The sequence below is a fragment of the Pagrus pagrus genome (assembly GCF_965226575.1).
Source record: "Pagrus pagrus genome assembly, chromosome: 4".
NCBI lineage: Eukaryota > Metazoa > Chordata > Actinopteri > Spariformes > Sparidae > Pagrus > Pagrus pagrus.
The window spans coordinates 34,920,950-34,945,219 of NC_140188.1; the positions used below are offsets into that span (position 1 = coordinate 34,920,950).

Below are 24,270 nucleotides of genomic sequence, written 5' to 3' on the forward strand. Positions count from 1 at the left end.
TTTGAACTAGGCCTAAACCTTGAGAAAGGGAGAAATACTGTCCCCTATTCGTTTAATGCAGGTGGCTGGAAATGACAAATTGCTCCTTTAAGGTATTTTTAATATGATGAGCGAGAAACAGGCTAAATATCTGTGGAGTCACCAGTAGGCTGCGCTGTGCTCGAGCGCCACTGCGCGCGACTTGGCTCCGTCGTGAGCGCGCAGCTCCAGCAGCAGCAGCAGCATTAACAGTAGCAGAGCATAGAGCGCGGAGCGGACCGTCAGCAGTCTAGCAGTCTTGGAGCGGATTTTCTGGTGTGGATGGTACTGAGTCGGACGGACTTTTTCACCGGGATAGATCTGCATCATGACCGGGTGAGTCCCGCGGGTAGATCCGCAATCGCAGTTGAAATCAGGGGGCAAAACGTGCGGTGTGAATGCGGGGAACAGATTACCACAGCCGGTGATGCGTTTTCTTTCTTTTTTTTTTATTTATTTATTTTATCTGCAAGACAGGATGGGTCGACGTAGGTGTCATAATCCATGTAACATCTGCCATAATAGGCCTACTTCTGTTTGAGATGTGCTTCAGCTATGTGGCTCCACATAGCGCTAATTGAACAGTATCAATAAGCAAGCAGTGTGGAGGGAAAACAGTTGAGCAGTGATTGCTGATGAACAGCGGGCTGCGGGGCCCCAGCTTCACGGGACAACTAAGAGTCTGGTCCCCGCTGCAACCATACGGATCTAATCGCTTTGTAGTTGTCATCGTTTTTCCTTGCTTTACAAACTGCATTACTAGATCGAGTTTGCCATCTTGTACATTAATGGAAACGTGTAGCTTCATCCATGTAATAGGTTTCTATGGTGCAGGTGCAAGTCTGCGTAATCGATCAGGCTATGTATCGGATACAGCGACCTCAGTATCTATTTTTGACAAAAAAGCCTACAGCAGGCCTTCCTTTTGCCTGATGTCAGTTCCCTAAACACTGCAGCGTACACTAGCTTAGCACATCCACAGCTACAGCTGGGTGTGTGTGTGTGTGTGTGTGTAATAGGAATAGCAGATATTATAATTAGTGTGCTGTTTAATCAGTTCGAAGCCTGAAAGCACGCAGAAAGAATCCTTGATCTTTTTTGTCACAATGACAGAGCCCTGCAGGCTGTATGTAATGACAGTGCCAACGTGTAATGGTTTAGAGGTGCATCTGTGTGCTGCTGCAGACAGACAGATGGAAGCAACAACTGGGGCTGTTCTGAAGTGTCCCACAAGCATTCAGTGAAAACAAGTGTGCAGGTACATAGTTAGGCTGTGTGTGTGTGTGTGTGTGTGTGTGTGTGTGTGTGTGTGTGTGTGTGTGTGTGTGTGAATAAATAAATAAATAAATAAAATAAAAATCCACAAAGACTACCAGCAGTCAGTGAAGGGCTTCTCTGTCAGGGTGGAGCTCCATTTACCAACATTGTTATCGAGAGGATTCTGCAGAAGTCATCAGCATGTAGGAGACAGTGATTTGAGATAAGACTGAGGGACACATAGAGTCAGTGGCTGGGCTATGCATACTTGTTTACCTCATACACACGCATGCACATACATCCCCATACACACTGTGTGTGGGTGCATGGATGTTTCCTCCTCACACTTTTCTCAGGCCAAGGGGCAGCCAGAAAACCTCACGACTGTCTATTCACTTGTGCCGGCATGTGCTACAGTTCTTTCTCCTTCTCCTCCCCTTTCCACTCATCACCTCTTATCAGAATCAGAAATTCCTTTATTAGTCCCACAAATGGGGAAATTTGTGCGTCACAGCAGCCAAAGGACAGTTCAATATAACTAGGGATGCTCCGATCAGCATTTTTGGGGGCCGATCCGATCACTGATCACAGGAATCGTAAATCTGCCGATACCAATACCGATCACCGATCACAGAATGGATTTTTGTTTGCCGCGTTCTCAAATGGCGGATGATGTTAGTTGTATTAAATTGTCGTTGTTGGTTACCACCTCTTGGAATTTCGGCGTTGCATGTCTTGCAAACAGACAAAACAAATAATCAACCATCTACAGAACTTTTCAGTACGCTATTTTTCTACTTCTTCTTCTCATCATCATTATCATTAATTATTATTATTAATAATATTGTTTAAAGTGAGCCTCTTATCGTTCAACAGAAAAATACATCATACAAACAGCAACTTTTGCAGCCTTGTCAGTCTGATGGCGAGTTATCACCTTTCTGTCATCACTAACATACTGTTAATAATCAAAGAAGCTCTGAGGCTTTGTTCTATATGTTATAATACAAGATTTCAGCATTGAGCTACAATCAGGCAACATTCATGATTTTGTACAATCAAACTAACCAAAAACTTCTTATTGATGATCATTATAAAGTTTCAGGGCGTTCCTGTAACCATGGTAACTCACGGTGCCAGAGGGGAGGGAGAGACGCTGAATGAAGCCGTTTACACAGATACACTGCAGACAAAGTCCAGACTATAGTTGTTATTTCACACATGTAGCACACAACAGGAGCCTCTCCGTGTCAGACGAGTTCTCACGTGCTGACTAAACTCAGCTGATAACGTAGCAGCGCGACGAGTCCTTGCTAGCTAAGCAGCTAAACTTTAGCGCCGCTCCGTGTTGAGATCCCGCCCTGTGTGGGTCACTACACTGTCATTGGTCAGGCGCGCACACGCTGTTAATTCAATGCTGTCACTCAATTGGCTGTAGAGTGTGACAATCTGTCAATAAAAATCAGCCAACAGTTCTCCTCCGATCTACATTGATCTCACAAGTCGCCTCTGTTAAGTTTGAATGACGGAAATCCGTCGTAGCGACGGAGAACTTTAATCCATGTATTTATATGCGATCGGCTTTTCTGATCTGCACTTTGAGAGCCCACCGATCAACCTGTTTAGGGTCCATATCGGCCGATGACGATCGGAGCATCCCTAAATATAACAATAATAATAGTGAAAAATAAACAATATAATAAAAAAGGTAAGAAGCAGAGCTAGAGCAGAAATATAAATAGAATCGTATATACATAATATGTACAAATATAAACTGTTATTATCCCTACACCTCCTTCATCATGTCTTTCTTTTTCATTGTTTTTACACTGGCTGGTTGGAACTCTGGGCCACTGAGTGCCATGCTAATATGGAGTACTATAACCAATAGCATTGACCCTTTTTCCTTTTATTAATTGTAGCTAGTGACAAAAATGGAAGATAATGCCAGACCTGATTCCCAAATCATTCAATTAGAACACACCGCATTGTAAGAAACATATTTAGTCACATGAGATTTCCTGTACTGTTGGCTTCTAGATACCTTGCGAGGTAACTGGAATCTTGAGATCACATGCTCAGGTGATCTTGCAAATACATCTTGCAAGGCATCAAACTGTGCACTTGTGTCCTAACCACAGTGGTTAGGTAGAGGTAGTAGATGTGACGCCCAGCAAGAGGAGTGACTATTCGTTAGGTTAGTGCAGCTGCGATTGCATCAGAACTGGAGAGTATACTTCATTGAAAGAAGACCAAAGATTGGCACTGAAGGCTTTTCTCGATGTTTTCCAAGATGTTTATGCTCCTCTCTTGCCTGACTTTGGCAAGCGTTTAATTCATAACTGGCTCTGCTGGTAGCCTTTGCCTACTCTTGATTTTATTGGTTGAAGTTAGCCTGTGAAAGACGATGATAGACAGATGGACAGACTGCCGCGCTAGGGGTGGGGTGATATATATCATTTGCGATAATATCGTCATTGTTGTTTTGACGATGTGCAAATTTCTATTATCGAGTATATAAATTACTTTGCCAAAAATATTGAAACGCACGCGGAAACTCCTCACATCCACTTAATACACGGTGCAGCAACGCAGCACGGCAGGATTCACCCCACCCCTCGACCTCTTGCCTTCGACCTCTGAACCCTGCGACGTCTCATAACAACAACAACAACAACAACAACAACGGCAGACTACATGCTTGTGTTCGTATTTCTTGCAACTTACTTGCCTTGTAGTCGAGTGTGAGTCGCAGCAGCAGTTCGACCTCATTATCGGTCCACACAAACAAATCTGGTTTCCTTGCACTAGCCATTTTCGTCTTCTTCTTGTTGTGTTCGGTTTTCCGTCTACTGTCTGTTTGTTTACAGCGCGCAAGCTTTTTGCGCGTGCTCCCCTTTTTCTCCGTTTTTGGTGAATTTCAAGCGCCACCTATAGGCCTGGAATATGAACTACAGCGTTTTCAGTCATTTTCAGTGGATCGGTCTGGACGCAAATATTCTTGATTTTTAAAGGATATCGACTGATTATTGTTATCCCCAAAATCCCAAAAAATATCGAGATATTATTTTTTGCCCGTATGGCCCATCCCTATGCAGTCGAGTTTTATGGTGTGTTCACACCATTCCATACCACAAATATAAGAAGCTGTATTGAAAAAACATGTATTTGTTTTTCTGACAGGGACATTGTCAGCCACCAGAGCTTTAGAGAAATTAGGCTATTTGTATGGTGGGACTACAAGGCTGGCGATTGGACTAACCATCTTGAATTAATATGTGAAACACTACCAAGTTGGAATTACAGGAGGTTTTCTGTTCATTTTTCTGTTCGTCCTTCTATACAGTGCATTGCATTCTATGCAATGTTCATTCTTCTACACAATGCTTTAATGCAGCATTAACATCTATTGCTGACAGATAAGTCAACATTTTGATTTGTTAATGAGCTTGTTGTTGCTTTTTATTGGATTTCTTTTCATATTTTTTCCTGCTTTTAATGGAGTCAATATATTCCCCCCTGCTTCCAGTCTTTGAGCTAAACTAGGCTAAACATGCCTTAAAGCTATTTATGCACCAGGCAAACAATTTATATTTTTCTCCTTATCTGACTCTCGGTATAAACATTAATATTTATGTAAATTTTAGACTCGCTCAATTGTAGCGTCATAAGGTTGACACCATGTTTACATGGTAATTTCATGATGTCATACACACATGCTTGTGGCAGATTTTACTCACGTCTGTCTTAAATACAGCCTGATTAGATAGGCAAACAGGCAACATGCCTGTAGCCTAGGGGTGGGCGATATGGCAAAAATATCATATCACGATTTTTTAAAAATAAAATCACGATTTCGATTTCATCACGATCTTAAATCGAAAAAAGAAAAACAGATAATTTAGGCCAAAGAACCTTTCTGAACAGATTTTAATTTAAATAGTTGCAGTTTTGCCAACATGTGCAAACAATGTAAACATACTAAAAGGTAAACAACAACACTGATAAAAGTGCACTCTTGCAACATAAAAGGTAGCTTTCAATAAACATGAAAGTAAAATATCAATGAAGACATTACTGTTTGTTTTATTCAACACAGTCATTTTAACAGGATTTAAGTATATCAAAACACTAAATAGCTTTTTGATCGCGGTAATTTGAACACTGTACAATTAGCGCGATATAGCGCATTTACCGTTTATTAGCAGCCAAGCGCGACCTGTGTCTGTGTGTATGTGTGTCCGTTAGTGTGTGTCCGTTAGTGTGTGTCCGTGTCTGTGTGTCCGCACCCGAGAGAGGCGGCAGGTGGAGGGGCTAACTGGCAGAGATGAGAGATGGTGACACGCTGTTTTGTTTTGTTTTTTAAAAAGCGATCAACTCCTCCGTCTGGCTTTCTGCCATGGCTCTCCATGCGGCTACGGCTACACACATAAACAAGGACACGGGTAAGAAGAAAGCGCGTCACTGCCCATAATTCGCTATGATTGGTCGGTCAGGTTGACGACATAATACGTTTGGTGCGTCGGTGCATCAGCATAGAACTACAATTTATAGAATGTGCCCTAGACGATCCTACGATCTCTGCACTTTGGCAGATCGTCTACACATTCTAATCCTTCACGATCTAATATCGTCATATCGCCCACCCCTACTGTAGCCTATCTGGATTCTGCCTACATCACTGCAGATAACGTGCATGAGAATTTGCAGAGGAGCTGTACTGCGGCTGCATGCAGTGGCTGACCTCTCTGCCGAGCGCACTGACCTCCACATGGAAGAGGAGGAATGGGAGCCCTCCCTCCATTCATTTTGTTCTCCTTCTCTCCCTGAGTGCTTTGCTCCACAGGCTGCCTGCTTGAAAATGGCATCCTGCAAACCCCTCCTCCTTCATCCTCCCCCTTGCTTCTCCTTCATCTCTGGGGTCCCGAGGGTTTTGTGAACGTCTGTTTGTGCCAAATGCCAGCACTCTGCAACCCCCTCCCTCTCTGTGCGTGTGAGAGAAAGTGAGAGAGTTGAGGAAATGGTTCCCCCTCTTCATCCATGCTGGGGGGGATTGCATGTTGTGTACTGGTACTTCATCCCCACTGTGTGTGTGTGTGTGTGTGTGTGTGTGTGTGTGTGTGTGTGTGTGTGTGTGTGTGTGTGTGTGTGTGTGTGTGTGTGTGTGTGTGTGTGTGTGTGTGTGTGTGTGTGTGTGTGTGTGTGTGTGTGTGTGTGTGTGTGTGTGTGTGTGTGTGTGAGAGAGAGGGAATGGGCTTGCTATTGTTCTCAGCCACTACTCCAGCAATGCTGTTGAATAGTGGTTATCAGCCCAGTTGCCCAACAAAATTGTCTGTTTTGTCTCTATTTCATTTTCATCTTCCATGGTCAACCTGCCTCTTGGCTAGGGCTGGACAATTAATTAAAATATTATTGAAATCGCAGTGTGGTCCAATGCAGAATCCAAACTGCAGAAGCTGCAATTTTTTGATAAAAGAAAGATATGTGATAATACAGTATTGTATTGAAGTGATGTAGTGCTGCAGAGATGCCCTGGCCTGCAAAAATTGTTCTCTAGATGTAGTAGACGTATGTAGAAGTAAACTAGACATGCACCAATTGGAATTTTCTTGGCCAATTTGTATTCTCTGACTAAGAATTATAATTGACAGCATTAACAAATATGTATATTGATAATAAAACAATGACTATGAAATAGGCCTAACTCTTATATTTTCTTAAAAACTGTGCCAGGTTACAGCACCTCCTCTCACTTAAACAAATGTTAAACTAAAGTGCTCACTGGACAGAGCTTTTTTGTACAAATAACATCCAACTGAAAATAAATTGCAGTATATCCCTCTTTAGACAATGGAGCTCCGTGTTGTTGTTGCATTTATAACCCTCAACTACAATTGTTTTACTCTCCCGAAAGGTGCAACAGATCTATATGTACTGTTTGTTGCCAGTCATGCCTGAAAGTGGCCAATTATGGTCCCTGGGTGGTCAATCTGTGCAGCTTTAAAGCAACACTAGGTAGTTTGGACTCATAACTACCCCCAGCTGGCTGAGAAGCGCAATTATCTGTTACCAGTGTCGTAAATACTGTCGCTGTATGAGCATCCCTGTGGAAAATGAATACACGTGAATTTGTTGACAGAGCCAGCAAATCACAAAATCATCTGAAAAAACCTCAATCGAGTGCCAACAACAAGCTAGATTCAGAGATAGCAGTTGGTAGTTTGTTAGCATATAGGCTGCACAGCACATTAGCATGCTAGAATTATTCTCATACCGAGTTGCTTCTAGTGATTGCACCAACTAAGTTACTTCCAAAACATGACGCTAGGGCGTGAATGTGTTTAGTAACGTCTGAAAATATAACTATGTTTTCGGGAGTTACTAAATACAATTGCAAGTTGACGTTGTGTTTGGTGTAATAACTACAACCAACTCGGTACGACAACAGTAAGTAGCATGCTAACGTTACCGATAACAACAATAGTTGTGTATGAAAGTGTGTGTGAATGGGTAAATGCTGACATGTGCTGTAAAGCGCCTTGAGTGGTTGCTAAGACTAGAAAAGCGTTATATAAATTAGGGATGTCCTGAGCCGATCTGCGGGATCGGGATCAGGGCCGATATGGGCATTATTTTACTGATCGGGATCGGCAATTTTGAACGTGGACCCAAGCCCGATTATTTTTACGTCAGCTGTAAATGGAGCACAATTTGTGGAAGAACGCAGATCACGGAATCGCGGAATTGGCCGATTAAAACGGAATCTATTTTTTAACGCGGAATATCGCGGAATTTGACATAATTTCACTGAAATGCTGTTTTCGTGTGGAAGAGGAACTATGTGTGGGGAAAACTGCACGGAGGGAAGCAAATCTGTGTGGCACAACAAGCCCCCTCCACAGACTGAGCCCCTCCCCCTTCAAAACAATGTAAGCATGGCGAAGCGGCCGCCCAGGGCTCTGTCTAGCTAGCGGACACAACCAAACTAAACAGCTAGTAGCTGCTGTCAGCTTGTTGTGTGTAGCGGCAAGCTACGAACGGTCGCTACTTTCAAATTAAAAGCCCCCCGCTAAGAACCCAGTTCTAAAATCCAATGGGGTGCAATGTAAAGCTCTTATTTTGAAGACAAATTTGTTGTCACTGTTCACTGCCCAACTTCGTGCTTCACGTCACGTCACATGTTTACGCCTACCCCATTGGCGGCCAAGTGGCGGCTTTTGGAAAAGGAGGAATATTGCCTCCCTTTTAGAAAGACAAGGCGGTAGATTGCCGCCCTTACCTTGGAGCAAATGTGCCGCCTTTTCTATCTAAAAAGGGCTTCTGATAGGTGGGAAACTTGAAGAGAGAGTAGCTCACAAGGACTAACTAGTCCTACAGCTTAAATAACTTGTTTAAGTTACTTTTGAAGAGTTTAAAATGTTTGGTTGTTGTGTTATGACAAGTCAACTAAAGCTTCATTACTTGCTGCTTGTTTTTGATGGACTTTAATGTACTGTACGGTACAGTGTTGAGGAAATGTGTTGTTTGTCACCTCCAATAAATTTAAGTTACTTTCTATTGAATTTGTGTACATTTTAGTCATTTACATTAAAACACACTGTTTTTGGTAGTAAAACAAGAGTAAAAGGTAAAAAAATGGGATTCCCAAAAATTTTAACGGAAAAAACGGAATTCCCAAAAATTAAAGAAAAAACAGAATTTGGGAAAAAATAAAATGGATTTTATAGGGCCCTACATATAGTCTTACACGGTCCAAATACAAATTAGATAACAATATGACTGAAAATGGAAATTAAACACATGTATTTCTGAGGAAATATCCAGGTGTCTGGCAAAAAAATGCCATTTTATGAGCTCAAAATACCCCCGCCTGAGAGTAACGGGGGCAAAAAGTAATCATACTTCATTATTTCCAAGTGCTATAGTGGAAAAACACACAACAAAACTACACAAACGTATCATTTTCAAGTTTATGGCTTTAAAAAGGGTAATAAAAAATGAAATAATTTGCCTTCTGTCCAGCAGAGGGCACTTTAAAACTTCACTATCAGCTTGACCTGCTGCACGCCCTATTGACCCTTGACCTATCAGTTCAGCTAGTAAGGTTATGTTGTTTGCAATGAAAATGGAGGACACTAGCGAGCAAAGCACTGAATGCCCTAAAGCCTACAACTGCCCATTGTAGGCTGTAGGGCCGGCTCATAAGCTCCTATCTGATTAAATCAGCTGTTAATCAATAAATCAAATGAAAGCCGGTTGGGTCAACGACCCACAAGTGGCCCTAACGATTCTGACAGTCCCACACAGAGTTTAAAAGCCTGCATTTATATAACATGGCCTTAGAATTTGGGCTGTATGTCCATGCAGAGGACCCTGTGGTCCCTTTCAGATGATGGGCAGATGAAAATATTTCAAAATGGTAATAGTACAGATGGCCATAAACATTTTTGCGAGCCTTTAGAACTCTACAACAAGCTCTAAAGGCTCAACAACAAATTCAGTCACCCAAGTGAGGCAGTGGATGCACTACAGAATAGCAGAGCGAAGTCAGGTGTACAATCTTGTCAGACTGCCTACTTTTTGGCGTACTCAGCTCCAGCCTCAGCAAGTGGCAATACAGCCTTAACACATACTATATTGTAAAACCATGTGACGCTACAGTCAAATAAGAGGGCACCATAGGTTTCACCAAACCTCAGCTGCAATTTTCTCATAAAAATAGCTCTCTGTCGAGCCTCTTACTTGAGAAAAATGCATTCCTGTAATAAGTATGGCTGCTTAGTGGTGCACTGTAATTTGAAATTATGTTGATGGCCTGTGAAATGGAAAAGTCCTGCAGAAACAGATAGGTCTAAGTGGAGTAAGTCTTTATGTGGCATCATTTACTGGCTAGGAAGGACTCACTGAGATGGGTGCACAAACGCTGAGAGTCTGCTGAGAGGAAATACAGAGACAGGACTTCATCATTTTACCTTCAGAAAAAGGATAATTATTAAACCTTTTGATAAAGGTTGATAATAAAATAAAGTTTTAGTTGTTGAGCAGAGGAAGAGCAGGTACTAATTTAGCAATATAGATTGTGTGGCGTTGTGGGTTGGCACAGTGATACAGTGCAGGCCAAATGGCATGTGGCTTTGCTCCTTTTTTTCTGAACAGAGCTGCTTGTCAGCACTAGGCTTGCTGCAGTAGTCAGTGTTCCCGGTGTTACATGGTGGTCGGGCATACATCGACTACATTACTTTTCCACTGTCCACAACATTGCTTTGTATTTTGAAAAATCAGTACGTAGTTAGACAACGGACACTACAGTTACAAACTACCCCAGGTGTCTACTCAGTGCAGCAGCTGGGCCAGCAGGGCCAGTGGCAGAGTGGCAGGAGTCGCATTTCATTATAATATTGTGTCAACTTGTATTTCACTAGTTGAATGCTTAATGTGAAACTTCAGAAGTAGGAAATGTTTGGTTTGCATTAGCAGCAAATAAACACCATGCTGCACAGATAGTGAGTGTCTTTTCTTGTAAAAAGCCTGATGTGCTAGGTATTACCGGTTTTGTCACAAGCTTATTAGTTGGTGGGAAAGTTTTGTCACCACAGCAACCCTAGTCGGCACCAACCTCTGCATCAAATTCTGGTTTGTTGCTGAAGGTGTTGCCATTTAGCCAGCCCCTACAGTGGCTGGATCCCTTCCTGCCTTTTAATAGATGATGTTCAGAGCAAGAGACCTTGTCAGCAGGAAATGGGAAAATGTTGCATTCAAAGCGGCACACAAGTGTTTTTGGGATCTTACTTGGGGGAGCATTTGATGAGCTTTGATGTAGAAGGTAGTTGAGCTATGACGAGGTCTGGACAAATTTATTGTTGGAGTATGTTTTCTGTTCACATACAACTATTCACATAAGATAACAGAGGGAAATATCGTTGCATGTGTGTGTGTGGGTGGGCCCCTGACTGTAGGCAATAGCATGCACCGACTAAACCTTAGGAGTAGAAATTGCTAAGTAATTAATTTCAAATCAAGTTGTGGTGTGCGGATCGATATTTCTGATCCGAAGTGTTTCTTTTCTAGACTATGTTTTGAGACTTCATATACCAGATAATTTGAAAGACTTAGTTTGGATAATTTAGGAACAGAAAATGGTAAAAATCGAAAAAGTTTTCCATTTTAATTGTGTCATAACAGGGAAAAATCACATTAATTCATTCTCTTATAATTCCTCAGCTCGTTTATCACCCCTCCCTAGAGGCCGCCTTCTTTAAAGGCTCGGTAGGCAGCAAAAACTTCCATAATAACCTTGGGGATAATGTAAATGAAGTGATGTGAGAGAAGAACAGACCTCTGTGCCTCCTCTAGGCTCTGTTTTCAGCCTGCAAAGAATCTGGCCCGTGACGGAAGACTATGACCAATCACAGAGCAGCTGAGAGAGCAAGCCCTGTGATTGGCTGTTCTACTAAAGCAGATGCGCGTTTACGTCTCTTCGGTGGAAACCCAGTCTGCAGCAATGGCGGATAACCGGACAGGAAAGATTGCGATTCCACGGTTGGAAACGCCCGCTTTCAGTGCAAAACAATCTATGAAGAGGATTGGTTGTGTGGGCTGATTTACCATGTAAACAGCCAGGTGACAGCAGCTACCGATAACGCATTGTCAGAGGTTGCTAATACGTTAGCCTTCTGCTAACCATAGCCAAAGACATACGGCTGCTGCTAATACAAGATCAAGTTTATGTTGCTACGTTAGAGTCACTAACACATCGCGACCGTCTTATGAACTAATTCAGCACTGTTCAGTATTGCCTCTTGTCGACATGGGGGTAACGCATTTTATCCCAGAAGTATAGCTACAAATGATTTGTGTGTGTGTGTTTGTCTGTACGTGTATGAAGCGCGTGCATCAGATGCCCGTGCTTGTCTGGTGGGAGGAGCTCGGATCAGAGCTGAGGAGATGAGACCCGTGTAGACTCAACGATCACCTTTTTTCTAGGATTGCTGCCTACCGAGCGTTTAAATGTTTTGAGCAAACATATTTTAAATTCCTTTGGAATAATAAACCCAATTAAAACTGCAAGCAGTGAACTTCCGGTTTGGCAATGTAGGAGAGAGACGTAGGGTGAAGGGGCTCCCGATCAACTCTCTTAATAACTTTAATAATCAAAGTTTTACACGCTAATCAAGCGTCGCACCGACGTAAATATAGTTGTTGAACCCTCACGACGGCGAAATGTCCAGTGATAATCCTAAATCACAGAGAAACCCAACTTCCACCAGACGAACAAATAGCATAGCTAGCAAGCTAGCAACAATGGCGGCTGAGTCTGTGGACTCCGAAAAACCTGGCGACAGCAAACACGGGGATCCGGTCTCCATGCCTCAACTGATTGCAGAACTATCTAAGCAACATACCAACTTTAAGGAAGATGTGGCCACATTAATTCAAGAGACAATTCAGCCTCTGCAAGCTTCAGTGGATGGGCTACGTGACGAAGATGGCTCTTTTCAGGGCCGACTCGTTGCAGCAGAAACCCTGACAGGTGATAATTTTCAACGGATTTGTGAAGCTGAAGCTACCGTCAAATCCCTTCAGGCCCAGAACGCAACCCTGCTGGATCGCCTTGAAAACTTGGAAAATAGATCTCGCAGAGCTAACCTCCGCATCCTGAACTTGCCTGAAGGAAGTGAAGATGGCCATGACCCTGCCATTTTTGTTTCAGAGTTGCTGAAAGACGTCATGGGGGATAACGTGTTCCCGTCCCCCCCAGAGCTGGACCGTGCACACCGTGCAGCCGGACCTAAGCCCGCAGCAGGACGACCCCCACGGCCCTTCATCCTGTGTTTTCATCGGTACCGGGAGAAAGACGTCGCTTAGAGATGGTCCAGGCAGCACAAAGTAAAGTATAAGGGGACTACTTTGAGAATATACCCTGACCTCAGCACCACTCTCGCTAAGAAAAGATCGGCGTTTAACGGCATCAAACGGGTTCTTTACCAGAGAGGAGTGCAGTTCCGTCTGCTGTTCCCAGCCCGACTCAGAGTCACTTTTGATGGAGAAAGCCACCTCTTTGAGACACCAGAAGAGGCCCAAGCATTCTACGATCGCCGTGTTGCAAAGTAAACATCTGTCCGCAGGCTCGTCGGGACTGGAGAAGTAATGACTGTGAATCTTATGCTGTGGCAGCTATGCACTCTGTGTTCAGGGATTGACTGCTGACTTTAATAAAGAAGAATGAAAAGGACAACAGAATAACTCAGCCTTATGGTGTTTCTGTCAACGTAGACTGTTTTTGGTTTCTCCAGGCTCTTGAGACTCAGTGGGTAAGATAAAAGTTCAGTTTCAAGAATCCATATTTGGTTTACTTTACTTTATTTCTCAATATTTACCCACACATCCATGAGTAATGTTGGATTATGTATGGTCTTGTTAAGATTACTACCATATTATTTTATTTACCTGTCTTGTTTTATTTTCTAACCACTTTATCTAAGGCCTAGATATTAATAATTTTAGGTGAAAGGACCATATGTTTAGATACTTTGTTTTAATGTGCTGCAGCCAGATAGCTGCACTGTTATGTTAACTTTAACTTGAATCTGGGCCATTGATTACATTAATATAAGGTTGACTGTGATGCTTCCCTGAAAAACAGCATATTTGTGTACATATGCCACTGTTTATAAACACTGTTACTGGTTCGTTTATAGATTAATAGTGTAATTCCTGCATACAAGTTGATTGGTTGCCCCCCCAAGTTGGTTAATGAGAGGATAGTCTATCGGGAGACCTACAAGTTATTTAAGGAGCTGCAGTTTGCTTCAGTTGGGGAAGCGAAAGCACAGTTAGGATGGGTTCTAATGGGGTTCAGGTTCAGTGCTGCCATATTAGGTTATATGATCCATTTGTGTTTGTTTTTTTATTTTATGGTATTTGATTTGGTGGATAAGACAACATGCTTTCATGTGATGGGCTTTCAGATGAGGTCACTGGGTCATGACAGCCATAAGACTGAACAACTATGACTGACTTATCCAGCAACAATGCAAAAATTAGAGGTTCAGCAGTCCGCTTCACTAGTTGGAATGTAAAAGGCATGAGAGGGCCGGTGAAACGCGCCAAAATTTTTGCCCACCTTAAAAAATTAAAAACAGAAATAGCATTTTTACAAGAAACGCATTTGGTAACATCAGACCATATGAAACTTAAAAAACCATGGGTAGGACAAATGTATCATTCACAATTCAATACCAAGGCAAGAGGAACAGCGATATTAATACACAAAAATGTGCAGTTTACTCTTAATGAGTCCATATCAGACCCACAGGGCCGATTTGTCATAGTGATTGGCTCCCTCTTTAATATTCAAGTTACACTTGCTTGTATATATGCTCCTAATTGGGATGATGCTAGTTTTGTATCCAGGCTGATCTCTGTTTTACCCAACATGAACTCTCACCGTTTGATCTTTGGCGGTGACATAAACTGTGTTATGGATCTGACCTTGGACCGATCTAGCTCCAAGTCAGTGTCTCCATCCAAGATGGCTCATGCCCTGTCTACATTTATGAATGAGGCGGGCTGTATAGACCCTTGGCGTTTTCTTTTCCCACATAATAAAGAGTTCTCATTCTTTTCACATGTACATCAATCATATTCAAGAATCGACTATTTTTTCATAGATAAAACCCTGCTTCCTTTCGTTAAGAAAAGTGAATATTCGGCCATTGTGGAGTCAGACCACTCGCCAGTATTGCTGGATTTAGGCTTTCCTCTTAATCAAGCTCAGCGCCCCAATTGGAGATTGGACTTAACTTTACTGGCAGATGAACATTTTTTGAAATAATATCGACAGCTATAGATAATTTCTTACAGGCAAATAAATCAGACTCAGTATCACCGTCTATCTTGTGGGAGACACTGAAATTGGTAATTAGGGGCGAAATAATATCTTACACAGCAACACGCAATAAAGCCAGGAAATCAAGGCAGGAACAACTCATAAAATCAATGCTTGACTTAGACCGTAGACACTCCACATCACCCTCCCCTGAACTGTATAAAGAAAGACTAGACTTACAAATGCAATATAACCTAATATCAACACAGGAAACAGAACAATATCTGCTCAGGTCTCGAGGTTTTATATACGAGCATGGTGAAAAGGCAGGCCGTCTTTTGGCCCACCAACTTAAATGTAGATCAGCAGCTCAGCTCATTCCACAGATCCAGGAGTCTTCTGGTGAGTTAACAGTTGATCCTGTTGAAATAAATGATATTTTTAAGGTATTCTATTCAAACTTATACACATCTGAATTCCCAGAGGATGACTCAGACATGCTAAATTTTTTAGATAACTTAGATGCCCCTTCTATAAACCCTGATAGGAGGACAGATTTGGATAAGCCCATCACACTTAACGAAGTCATCAGCTCTATTTCAGCAATGCAAAGTGGCAAGGCCCCCGGACCAGACGGCTACCCAGTTGAATTTTACAAAAAATTTTCATTCAAATTAGCCCCTCTGCTACTTGATATGTTTAATCATTCGCTGGATCAGGGAGCCTTGCCGCAGACCCTCACAGAAGCTAATATAACACTCTTGTTAAAAACTGGCAAAAATGCAGCTGATTGTGGCTCCTATAGGCCCATATCTCTTCTGAATAGAGATGTTAAGATACTAGCCAAGCTTCTTGCTATTAGGCTGGATACTGCTATGGTGGACATAATATCGCCAGATCAGACAGGCTTTATCAGGGGGCGCCATTCTTTCTCTAATATACGCAAGCTCCTCAGTGTTGTTCATTCTTCCGCATCCCTGGAGATTCCCGAGGTGGTGGTCTCCTTGGATGCGGAAAAAGCATTTGATCGGGTTGAGTGGCCCTATTTATTTGCAGTATTGGGAAAATTTGGATTTGGGGCCAAACTTATATCTTGGATACGGCTTTTACATGCATCACCTAAAGCATGCGTGATTACTAATAAATTCTGTTCCAAGTCCTTCTCACTGTCCAGGGGTACCCGGCAAGGTTGTCCTCTTAGTCCACTTCTCTTTGCTTTGGCTATCGAACCTCTCTCCATTGTGCTGAAAACCTCACAATGCTTTGAGGGAATTTACAGAAAACAGTTAGAACACAGAGTGTCCCTATATGCGGACGACTTATTGCTTTACATTTCAGACCCAGTGTCATCTGCCTCTGAAATTGTTAATATGTTACACCGATTTGGCAGGTTTTCAGGATATAAATTAAACTTTGCAAAGAGTGAATGTTTTCCAATCAATAACCTAGCCCTCCAAATTGCAGAAACAGATTTGCCCTTCCCTCTCTCAAGATCAGGATTTAAATATCTGGGAATTAATATTACCCGTTCATTCTCTGGTCTGTTTGACAAAAATTTTACCCCCCTGATAAATAATCTTAAATGCAACCTTCAGAAGTGGAGTGTTCTGAACCTATCCTTAGCAGGCAAAATAGCATGTATTAAAATGAATATATTGCCGAGGTTTTTATATCTCTTTCAGAGTATTCCAGTCTTCCTTCCAAAGTCATTCTTCAGGCTTGTTGATAAACTGTTGTCCTCTTTTTTGTGGAGTAACAAACATCCTAGAATTCGTAAGATATTTCTTCAGAGGTATAAAACAGAGGGGGGTATGGCTCTGCCTAACCTGATGTATTATTATTGGGCAGCAAACCTACAAAAAATAGTTTATTGGATTCAAAGGCCAGATGCTGATTGGTGCCAACCAGAAATTAATGCGTGTATATCATCATCACTCCCTGCATTGGTTTCCTCGAAGCTCCCCCTCTCTCCTAAACAATACTCCTCATGTCCTATTGTAATCTCCACCTTAAAGATTTGGTCACAGTTTAGACAAAATTTCAATCTGACAGACTTCTCTCTTTATAGTCCCATCTGCAACAATCATGTCTTTCTCCCAGCCAAATTAGATCCCGTCTTTGTCCAGTGGCAGAGGGCAGATTAAGTAAATTTAGCGATCTTTACATAGATGGAACTTTTGCTACATTTGATTCTCTTTCCACCAAATTTAATTTACAGCACTCTAACCTGTTCCGCTATCTTCAGATTCGCCAGTTTGTTCGTACCATCAGCCCATGCTTTCCTAACTTACCTCCAAAAAAAGGAATAGATATCATTCTGCAAATTCCCACGCACCATAGAGGTCTCATCTCAAAAATTTACAATAGTATCACATCATTCAATAAAGATAAGATCGATAAGATCAGAGCAGATTGGGTAGAGGAACTTGGAATAAATATCTCAGATGCAACCTGGGATGGTGCATTATATAGAGTGAATGGGCCAACCTCCTGTGCTCGCCTTGGCTTGATTCAGTTCAAGGTTCTCCATAGAAACCATTATAGCAGAGCCAGACTCTCTAGGATATACTCTAACGTCAGTGAAACATGTGAACGTTGTCATATCGCTAAGGCCGACCTGGCCCATATGTTCTGGTCCTGTAATAAACTATATCATTTTTGGACTACGATATTTCGAACTTTATCTGAAGCTTTTAGCAGAGATATCCAACCCAGTGCCGAAACGGCTATATTTGGAGTCCCAGGGGAGGGTATATCAATGACAAATAAAATTAAAAATGTGCTTGCTTTTTCAACTCTCCTGGCCCGGAGAAGAATCCTGTTGGAAATCAGCACATCCACCCAAAGCTTCCTCCTGGATGAAAGACCTGATTCTATTCCTTAAGCTAGAAAAGATAAAATATTGCACTAGAGGGTCGACCCAAAAATTCCATGATACATGGGCCCCTCTACTATCTTATTTCGAGAAACTTGAAACCCTCCCACAAAACTGAAAATTAAGCAGGAACAAATCCTGTTGTGCTTGTGTTTTCACCTCCTTGGAGACTCAGGGACCTCGGAAAACCTGCATAGTGATAATCACAGAAGGCAAATAGCCTACTTGTACTGTCTTGAATATCCACTTCTTCTCATATTAATTAATTAATTTTTTTATTTTATTTTATTTATTTTTTTTATTGGTATTATTATTTAAATCCTGTATATTTATTTAATTGTGTATATTTCCATGCTTGTAACCTTTTCAGTGCAACATTTGAGGTGTGCTTTTCGAGTTTATTCTCATTATTTAATTATTTACCTTTTTTTTTTTTGCACTGGCAGCATGGGGGGGGACGTGTGGGGGGGAAGAAAATAAGAAAACTGATGTATGTTGAATATCTGTGATCAATGCTCATTTTCTCAAATAAAAACAATTTAAAAAAAACAAACAAAAAAAAAAAAAAACTGCAAGCAGTGACGAAGAGGTACGACGGAGTATTAGGGCCAGACTAAGCAAAATTTTTTTTTGGAAATTACAAGAATAAAGTCATAATATTACAAGAATAAAGTTGTAACATTTTGAGGATAAAGTCGTAATATTACGAGAATAAAGTCGTAATATTACGAGAATAAAGTAGTAATTTTATGAGAACTCTTAAAAGAAAGAGCAGTCTTCCCCCTGCGTTAAAATGAGGAATGTTAAGCATCTTGTGAAGTTATACGTTGGTATCGGTTTCACAAATAAGTAAATACTTAATCTTTTGGCACATCAGCATCAAATTATTATCAGTATCAGGACTTTGAAACTATTGTGCAAACGACTGTGTCCATTTCGAAGAAGGAACCACACGGACAAAATCAGATAATCTGACATGCACTGTAGCTGTCACTGATAAGACCGGTGTGTACACCATGACAACACAAGACAATTTTGATTTTCAGCTAGCTTAGCCTGCAGATTCTCAATAACTGTTTATTACACGGCTCTATTGAATGCTGCTCTCTGATTGGTCCATTGCTGCGTTCTACGGTCTGTTATTTCTGTATAATGACCGTCGTCAAGTATAACAGACCGTTGCTAGGGACAGCGCTCTGATCCGCCAACATATAGCAACATAAGCAAGACAGCTGGACATTCAACGCGTTACACCAACCACAGCATAAGAAGCACCGCTGTCCAGCTCCTCTCTCAGGCCGTCAAGACTTTTATTTCATTTTCATTCTTCACTTTCATTATCAGTAGCCCCATTCACACTGCCGTTTGCATGCGGGGATCCTGCGCCAATTCTCCGCATCCGCCTCTGTGTGAAAGTTTCAGATTCAATTAAATTCAATTCAGCTTTATTTATAAAGCGCATTTCATGCACAAGGCAGACTCAATGTGCTTCACAACAGGTATACATAGTTATATAAAATCAATTAGAAATCGAATAGAAAACAAGAAGAGTGCAAGTGTAAGTAAACAATCACATATGTCATCTTCAGCACATACACACTTAGACTCACACATGCGCACCCACTCACACAATCACATATGGACACATGCACTCACACACATACACACACAGTTCAACAGAATGCTGTTGAGAAAAGATATGTTTTTAATCTGTTTTTAAAGATGGCTACTGATGTGGCATGTCTAACTGTGTCAGGCAAGGTGTTCCATTTTCGTGGGGCATATACACTAAAGGCTGCCTCCCCTTCTTTGGATCTGGTGCGAGGAATAAGTACGTTGCCACTGCCTGTTGACCGAAGTGTTCTTGTTGGGGTGTAGGTGATGAGCATGTCTGTGATGTATTGAGGTGCAAGGCCATGTAGTGCTTTGTAAACCAGGAGTAGTATTTTCAAATCGATTCTTGTACTAACAGGTAACCAGTGCAAAGATTTAAGAACAGGTGTGATGTGTTGATATTTCTTGGTACCAGTGAGAATACGTGCAGCTGCATTTTGAATTAGTTTTAACCTCTGAATACTTCTTTTTTCGGAGTCCAGTGAATAAACCATTACAGTAATCTAGTCTACTTGTTATAAATGTGTGGATAAATTTTTCTGAGTCTGATTTTGACAGAAAGCCCCTCAATTTGGAAATATTTTTGAGATGATAGAAAGATGATCTTGTAATTTGGTTGATATGACTTCTGAAATTTAGATTGCTGTCGATGATTACACCCAGATTCCTTGCTTCAGTTTTGCTGTCAAGAGAGAGAGAGTTGAGATGTGCTGCTATTTTCTGTCTCTGAGCCTGTGCACCAAAGATGAGTATTTCTGTTTTGTCTTTGTTTAGTTGTAAAAAAATTTCTGACATCCATTGATTAATGTCTTTGATACACTGAGTGAGGGATATTATGGGTGATAGGTCATCTGGATGTAGTGAAATGTAAAGTTGCGAATCATCTGCATAATTATGGTAACTAAGATTATGTTTGCGTATGACATGTGAGAGTGGAAGCAAGTAGAGATTGAACAGCATTGGTCCAAGAATTGACCCTTGGGGTACCCCACATGTAATGTTCATAGTGTTGGAGTTGAATTCACCAATGGAGACATAAAAACTGCCTATCATGAAGGTAGGTTCTGAACCAATTTAGAACTGGACCAGACAAGCCATCCCACCTGTCAAGCCTTTCCAGTAAGATTTTGTGGTCAACGGTATCAAACGCAGAACTAAGATGCGGCGAGGGGTGAAATTTCCCTCCGCCTCTGATGCGCCTCCAGAGGTATCAGAGGCACAGTATTGGCGAACGGAACCAGTGTGAACGGATAAGCCGGCGGCGGGGAGCGGGGGGGTGTTGATCTGATGGTGTTCTCTGTGTGATAACTAAACAGGTCCAACAATCAATAAAATATAGAGAAATGTCCCACAAAGCAACGTTACAGGACCAAACAACAGTAACGTGGCAACTGGTCGTGTCTTTGGCAACTTATGAGGAAAAAAATACAGCAGTTATATGTGGAGAAGTGTCTGTCAGCCTGTCGGTCCTACTGACTCTTCGTCACATTTCTGCTCGAAAAACAGCGTCTGTCCCCGGCAAAAAACTTTAACTCAACAAGTGTTTGTCGCGGTGAAGAAAATCACTGCTAACTCAGCCCTACTGACCGAGACTTCAGTGATCTTTCCCCCATAAAACAGCATCCCTCCCCGCGAGTGACAGAGTCAGACAGCGTCCCGTTCACTGATGGTGATTATGTAATTATGTAATTAAGAGAAAAACGTAACTTTGTCATTATCCAGGATGTTTGGTGGGTCAGGATCCCAATCACAACACATATAACTGCATCCATATGATGATAAGTGTGTACATGTGCATTAACATTTTGTCAGTGCGGCATCTGTAAACAAAATAAAGTCAAAGTAAAATAAAGTTTTAAAAAAAGCAATATTGTTGCAAATTTTGCACAAAAAAAATGAAAAAGTCCTTTTTGAAAAGGAATAAGCTGATGAAGCTGACAAGTGACCAGTGTTTACAGTTTAAAGTTTTGAATGTTACTGTGTTAAGTCTATAAAATGCACATCCCAGTTAGTGCTGGGCGGTATGACCAAAAATGTATATCACGGTTAGGGATGTGCACGGTTACTCGGCTACTCGGGTACCCGAGTAGACAATCTGCTAATCGGTTACGAATTATTAACCGGTTAACCTAGGATTATTTCATTGTCAGCGATGCCGGGTGTATAGTCGCTCTGTTTCTCGTCTATTTCAGCCTTTACACCGACCCCACCGGTGTGTTTGTAACGTTAGCTTATCCAGAAGCCGAGCAGTCAAGCCTGTCCAATAGGGACCCGTGTGCCATCACATGACGGGCTAAAATCCAATGGGAAAACATGATCTGCCAAAGATCGTTTATTTACATCAAGATGGTTGCTCTGTTGCCGTGTGTGATTACCACTATCAGGAAATCTCCCGTAAATCCTAATAAATAATGCGTAAATTAACATGTATGCAATATTTCGGGGTCCGCCTGCTATTCCGACATATCTCTCTTTAGACATGCCGCTATTCCGACAAGTCTCCGACAATGGCAAAAAACAATGTCGAAATAGTGGGACGCTTGAAAAATAACTTTAATGCCGCTATTCCGACAATTACAGGTCACTGTCTAAATAGCGGCATGTCGGAATAGCAGCATGTAACCGCATTTGTAACCTTAAACTGGCTTACAACCACTCAAAGAGTTCGATGCGAAACCACTTAAGGTTCAAGAAACACGAAAGCATAAGCACCGCTAAATACTGAAAAAATAAAATAAAAAATCCCGGGGTATAAATGCGCTCCGTCCAGAGGGGAAACTTTTTTTTTTCCAGTCATAAACTCATATGTGCATCTTAAACTCCAATCTACTCTTATTAACCACCTGATATTTTGTCTGACGACGCTGTGTGTCAGCAATGCGCTGTCTGATGGACAGAGCGCATTTATGAGTCATATATTTTATTACTCGGTTACTCGATTAGGACCAGGTTCGGGTACTCGGTTAGAAAATTACTCGAAATGCCCATCCCTAATCACAGTATCACGGTTTCATGGTATATGACGGTATTTTTTTTTTCATGCATAATCAGGTGTTCACAGCATTTTCTACTGATTGAGAGAGGAAGTACTGCAGTAGATTGACTTAGGATGGCCTATTTTACTGTCATGATAAGTGAATATTGTAGAATAATTCCACACTAGTAGTAATAAAGGTTTGCATGGCCCCAGAAAATGATGCTGTTTACAAAGAAGAGCCACTCATGATTCTAATGAAGTGAGGAATCAGAATGCAAAGACAAGTGCAGTTAAATACAGGACTTTTACTGTGCAAATTTCACAAACATCTTTTATAAAAAACAATACAAAAAGTAGTGCAACTTGCAATAATTATACTTTTGCTTCAAGTTCAAGCCCAGGTACATTACACAGTATTCAAGTAAATCTAAAAAGGAAATATAAAACGTGACTTTTTTTTTTTTCAACTTTATTTGCAAAAAGAGGTTTACAATTCAGATATGACTTATTGAAATATATGCATGTAGTGTGACTTAGTGAAGAGGCCGTGACGTGACAGTACACGTCATGATGATGACGTGTTTTTTTCCAAAATGTTTCCCCTGGAAAATAACAAAGTTACGTTTTTCTCTTAATTACATATTCACCATCAGTAAACGGGAAACTGTCTGACTCTTTCACTTGCGGGGAGGGAGGCTGTTTATGGAGGAAAGTTCACTGAAGTCTCGGTCGGGAGGGCTGACCATCTCTGTGATTTTTTTCAGCGCGACAAACAGTTGGTGAGTTAAAGTTTTTTGCCGGGGACAGACGCTGTTTTTCGGGCAGAAATAGTCGGTCGGACAGACACTTCTCCACGAATAACTGTGGTATTTTTTTCCTCATATAAGTTACCAAAGACACGACCAGTTACTGTTGTATGGTCATGTAACGTTGCTTTGTGGGACATTTCTCTATATTTTGTTGAGTGAAGGATCTGTACAGTTAATCAGACAGTGAACACCATTAGACCGACACACCCTTGCTTCGTGCCGCCGGCTTCTTCGTTCACACTGGTTCGGTTCGCCAATACTGCGCCTCTGATACTACCAGACGTGGCACCGTTTTTTTTACCAGCACCTCCTTCTCCGCTGTCTCTGTGCTTGCAGCCATTTTCACTCTGAGGCAGGTGCGATGTGCGTCTGTTTTGAGAATCACACAGTCTTGTTTAAATGTTACAAATTGAGTTAATAAATTAAACTTTTTTTTTTTTTTGAATCTATTTTGATAATCAGGTGATTGTATGCAGAATGCTGGTGCCAGCAGCTCATACAGTGGTTTATACAGATAAATAAATAAATATTATCAGGTTCTCAATAGTATTTCAATTCAGGGGGGGCATGAAAAAAATTCTGTCCTCTAGGGGGGGCATGACAGAAAATAATTGAGAACCACTGGTCTAGATCATAGATATCAACCGTTTGGGATCGTGTTCAGATCAATGTAACCATGTGTACGCAGTGATATTCTTGCGTAACATTCCTTATTTCATCTTTGTTTTTTATATCAACAAAATGTTTGACAATACACCTTACAAAATGCCAGAATGATCCGTGTTGTTCAGACATTTATTTCTAACAGTTGAATTCTTGTGAATATTTACATTTTTCCTTTTCTTTTTTTTTTACACCCCTCTCTCTTCCCCACTGAGGTTTGTATGGGTGG

At 41.4% G+C, this 24,270-nt stretch overlaps 1 protein-coding gene across 9 annotated transcripts in view; it reads left to right on the plus strand.

The window, feature by feature from the left end:
- The first annotated feature begins 231 nt into the window (after window positions 1-231).
- Window positions 232-24,270, plus strand: part of fat3a (FAT atypical cadherin 3a) — a 353,888-nt gene continuing 329,849 nt past the window's right edge. For 8 of the 9 annotated variants that reach the window (XM_084350971.1, XM_084350970.1, XM_084350973.1 and 5 more), the window contains exon 1: window positions 233-354. The gene's annotated coding sequence lies outside the window, so the exon portion shown is untranslated. Of the gene's footprint in view, window positions 355-24,270 lie in introns of all 9 variants that reach the window. The other variant, XM_084350977.1, reaches the window with a different exon arrangement.